The 5,297-nt window shown below is 45.6% G+C and overlaps 1 non-coding gene across 1 annotated transcript; it reads right to left on the minus strand.

Moving 5' to 3' along the window:
• Positions 1-4,235: 4,235 nt before the first annotated feature.
• trnas-gcu (transfer RNA serine (anticodon GCU)) lies at positions 4,236-4,317 on the minus strand. The gene has a single exon. It is a non-coding gene; the product is annotated as a tRNA-Ser (tRNA).
• Positions 4,318-5,297: the final 980 nt, after the last annotated feature.

A 5,297-nucleotide genomic window follows, 5' to 3' on the forward strand; every position in this document is an offset into this window, starting at 1 on the left:
TGGTTAACATGGAGTTAATCAGTTGAAGGGACTATTTCTATGGTGTTTACCCCTCTGTCTCCCTCTCAAAATCTACTCTGCTCTGTTCTCTCGGGTTCTGTCTGGTTCAGCCAGATAATCTCTCATTCTATAATCTTTAACCATTTGTGATAGGACAATACCTTTGATCCAGGAATTCGCTAAGGTAATATCTTCTGGAATGTCAACGTAAACGTATTCTCTCGGAAGTAAGGGATTCAGAACCGTACATAATTCTCGAGGTGTGGCTGTGCTAATCCTCTGCACAATTGCATTTCCAAACTCCAGCCCTGTTGTAATAAATACATTTGTACCATTTGCTGCCTTCTCTGCTTGCTGCACCATCAAACTAACTATTCTATATCTCACACACAAAAACATCTCGTTCCCTTTGACTTTCACACGCGTAATCTTCTTTACTTGCTTCCTCACCCTCACTCTATCTTTAACCACCATGTACAGATTTCCATTTTCTCTTTCTATCTATCAGTACGCAAGTCCAAATTTGCGCGTTAAATCTGGCCCTCTCACCTCCTTGAGTTGTGAGAAAACTTGGAAACATCCTCTAAGTCATGCTTGCAGGTGGAAATACAGACGATGTCCGTGTCGGGTACTGGCCGAATCGAAGCGACGAAACCCGAGTCCGAGGCTGTATGGAAGAACAGAGAGCGAGGAATGTCACAAGGTTTTGACGATTTAAGAAACCGGACGGATCGAAATGGCCCGTTGTCGGAGTCGCAGGCGAGGGATTGTCCGGCACTGCTCGCTTCTCCGCGGCTGAGCTCGTCTCTGTTCTGGCCTGAGACTGTGACCTGCAACTGGTGGATTCTCGCCTGGCTGCAGTGATGCCTGACTTTGTGACCTTCAGTTGTGAATACTGTTTCCGTGCTTTTATTTATGTACGATATATTTCTCTCTCTCTGCACACTGGGTGCTCGTCAGTCCTCTTTTGTTTTAATGAGTTTTATTGGGTTTCTTTGCTTCGTGGCTGCCTGCACGGAGACGAGCCCAAGTGTGTATAAAGTCTGCACACTTTGATAATAAATGAAGGGACAGACCGACGCAGAGAGAGCGAAAAGGCGAAACGAATCGCTATCGTATGTTTTGCCGACAATCACGCCAATCTTTCAGTCCCAAGATATTGCGGTGGCATTAGCAGTGATCCTTCGAGAAACACAATATTTTCCAACAGTTTGGATAAATGGAAACGTGTTTCACTCTTTAAGAAGGGGAGGGAGAAGCCAAAGAAAGAACGTTAGCTGGACGTCAGTGTTTGAGGCGATGTTACAGTCCATTATTAGGGATAGAGTGTCGCGGTACCTGGAGGCAAATAATAAAACAGACCAAAGCCAGCCTGCTTTCCACAAGGGGTAATCTAACCTGATAAATTGTTTAGAATTCACTGAGCAAATAACAGGCAGAATAAACAAAGGAGAGACACTGAATGTCGCTTACTTGCAGAACTCGTTGACAAAGTGCCGGGCTTGAGTCTGCTAAAAAAATATAAAAGCCCCTCATAATACAGAAGAGATACAGCCATCTCTAGACGAATAGCTGACTGGGTGGAGGCAAACAATGAGAAAAAAGGGGGACTTTTTTACTGGTCGTCTGATGGTGACTGGTCGGAATTACGGCCGCATCCATTAACATCATATGAGGATGAATCAGGATAATGAAACTGGTGGCTTTGTGGCCATATTTGCGGACTATCCAAATATTGGTTGAATGGTAGGTAGTCTTGAGGAAACAGAAAGTTTGCAGAAGACCTTGGACAGATCAAAGAAAATGGAAAATTGAGCGACAGATGGACTATTGTCATCGTCGTTGGTCACATCTGGAGTTTATATTTGGCGGACGATGACCCTCCACGCCGCACTGACACATTGGGAAAACATGTACATGGCAGGTTACAGCAGTGGTTTGTCTTTGCCTTCTGCCGCGTGAGTTTAAAGAGATCGCCACCTCTTGCAGTGGATAACCAGGACGTCTAAGTGCCTTGTCGTGCTCTTAGCAATCCACCAACGCCTGCTGGTCTGCCTTCTTGACTGTTGGACCATTAAGTGGTCTCTTCCGCTCTATCTGCCACGGTCAGACTTCACCCGCTGGGACAGACAGATCCCCTACCTCACCGAGGGTCGAAGACCCATTGGCTACCCTCACCTGGTTCAGCCCATCTGCCGAGACGGTTTACTTGGGTGTGGCCGCTGCACCTGTTACAGCTACTTGGAGCAACAGACAAGAGCTGAGTGGTAGGTGGGGATCAAAGGTGGACGAGCTGCCCTGAAAAAGGCCCCCACCAGAGGTGCTACCGCTCCCTAGATACCCCATACACCGTAGATGGACTATATTGCAGGGAATTGTCTACTCGGGACAAAATCGGGGAAGAAGAGCCCTAACAGGAGTTCAGAAACCTAGTGCGGGTTTCTCTTGCTCCTGCCCCACTGAACTCATTTCTGCATACCTTGACACTGTCTTATCCCCCCCCCCTTGTTCAATCTCTTCCCACCTATGTTCGTGACACTTCTCATGCTTTGATTTTTTTCAATGATTTTAAGTTCCCGGGCCCCCACCGCCTTATTTTCACCATGGACGTACAGTCCCTATATACCTCCATCCCCCACCCGGACGGTCTCAAAGCCCTTGCCTTCTTTTTGGATTCCAGACCTAACCAATTCCCCTATACCACCACGCTCCTCCGTCTAGCGGAATTAGTTCTTACTCTCAATAATTTATCCTTTGGTTCCTCCCACTTCTTCCAAACCAAGGGTGTAGCCATGGGCACCCGTATGGGTCCCAGTTATGCCTGCCTTAAAAAAAAAAGTCCTGACAAAGGGTCTCGGCCCGAAACGTCGACAGCGCTTCTCCCTATAGATGCTGCCTGGCCTGCTGTGTTCCACCAGCATTTTGTGTGTTGTTTGAATTTCCAGCATCTGCAGATTTCCTCGTGTGTATTCTCTGTAGTTGCCAGTTTGAGATGTTAGTAAGGGACGCAAGCGCATTGTCAACATTTATTTCGAGAGAACAAGAAAATAAAAACAAATGTGTAATGCTGAGCCTTTATAAGGTTTTAATGTGATTGTGGTTGGAATATGGTGAACAGTTTGGGTCCCTTATATAAAATGGATGTACCGGCATTAGACAGAGTCCAGAGGACGGTCACGAGAATGATGCCTGGAAGAAAAGAGTTACATATGAGGAATATTTTAGGACCCTGGGCTTTTGTCGCTGGAATTTGTAAGAATGAGATGGGGATCTCATTGAAATCGATCGAATATTGTCAGGATAAGATAGAATAGAGATGGAGAGGATTTTGATGTAGTGCTAGAATCGATGGCCAGCAGGCACACCATCAGATAATGACGTCCCTTTACAAAAGGAACGAGAAAGAAGTTCTGTAGCCAGAAAGTTATGGATTTGTGGAATTTATTGCCACGGATAGCTGAAAAGGGCAAGTAATTGGGTACATTTAAAGCTGCGGTTTAAGAGGTGGACAGGTCGTAAGGCTCTCAAATGTGACGAGGAGAAAGCAGGGAAATGGAGTTGAGAGGAATGATATGTAAGACCGTAAGAGCAGAATTAGGTAACCTTTGGAGTCATGTCCAATTAAAAACCCACCAACCTCTGACTTAAATACACCCAACGACCTGGCCTCCACAAATGGATGTGGTAATCAATTCCACAAATTCACTACCTTTTGGCTAAAGAGGTTTCTCCCTATCTCTGTTTTGAAAGGGCGCGCCTGTATCCTGACGTTGTGCCCTCTTCTCCTATACTCTCCCACCATGGGAATCACCCTTTTACACATCTACACTCTCTAGTCATTTCAACATTCAAATCGTTTCAACGAGAACCCCCTCTCAGCCTTCTGAATTCCAGCGAGTACAGTCCCAGAGCCATCAAATATCTTTGCGAACGTCCTCTAGACTCTCTCCAATGCTGGCACGTGTTTTCTCAGATGAAGGACCCAGCACTGTTCACAATACTCAAGGTGAGGCCTCAGCCGTGATGAAATGGCAGAGAAACATCAATGAAAAAATAACCTAATTCTGTCCCTATATCTTGTGGCATTGAGGTCAAATTTGGTGATAAATTAATGCTGAATGTTGCTTTTTATGATTCACATAACAAACCATCTGGCGTTCCTGTGACAAAATTTGGAGGCTTGGATGATATAAACTGACAGTTTCAATGGTGGTTCCCCCCCGATTAACATTTCACGACGAGGATGGGATTCGAACCCACGCGTGCTGAGCACAATGGATTAGCAGTCCATCGCCTGAACCTCTCGGCCACCTCGTCTGCTCCCCTTTCTCGTGTTCCGAACTTCTGATTTTTTCCACAGCATTTAAAACTTCTGCTTAAGCTCCACACATTTCTGTTCAGATTCTCTGCCGAATTGCTTTGCTCGCCGTGTTTACCAGAATTCACGGACCTGGATAAGGGCAGTTTAGAGAGATTTTCTCCAACCACACGAAACATGGAAATAGGTATTTTATGCACTTTAGGCGCTGTGGACGTGCTGTGGAATTAGTATCGATTCCGTGCTCTGTAACTCGGAAAAACTGTGAATGTTTTGAGTTGTAAAATGAGATAAATTTATATTGAATTAAATAAAATTTCAATAACTTTGTTCCCCTATTGCTCGATTTCAAGTAAACAGATATTATAGGAATTTGCCATCTGGTTCGAGAATGACGACTTTCCGCGTATCGGGCAAATGAAATAACCCGATAACTACCATATTACACGCACGCTGAAGGGCAAGTCAGGCTGTGCGCAGCCGCAGATCCGAACACCCTAACGCATATATGTCAAACTCAAGGCCCGCGGGCCAAATCCGGCCCGCGGTGGAATAATCTTTGGCCCGCGAGATAATATCTAATTACTATTAAAACTGGCCCCAGTAATCGAAACGCCTATGGCGTATGATATGGCTAATACTGAGTTTATTCAGGTACCAGGTTTTCAGGGTTCTTAGTGTTTATTCGGAAGTCTTGCTCGGCAGTCTTCTTCATAAGAAACGGAATTTGTAAAGTGAAACACTTTGTAGTTATAGCAGAGACTGAGACACATGAGAGCAGGCTGAAAAAACGGAGGCAACGAAAGCTGCGTTCGCACGCGTCCGAATGATCCGGCCCGCATGAAGCTGCATTTTGCTCAATCCGGCCCGTGACCTAAAATGAGTTTGACACTCCTGGTTTATAGCATCCAAACCCTGCTTAACGCATACCCGACACTAACACATGGCTGCTCGGTTCCGGAATACCAGACTAACGGCT

Source organism: Hemitrygon akajei, unplaced genomic scaffold (assembly GCF_048418815.1).
Source record: "Hemitrygon akajei unplaced genomic scaffold, sHemAka1.3 Scf000049, whole genome shotgun sequence".
Classification (NCBI taxonomy): Eukaryota; Metazoa; Chordata; class Chondrichthyes; order Myliobatiformes; family Dasyatidae; genus Hemitrygon; species Hemitrygon akajei.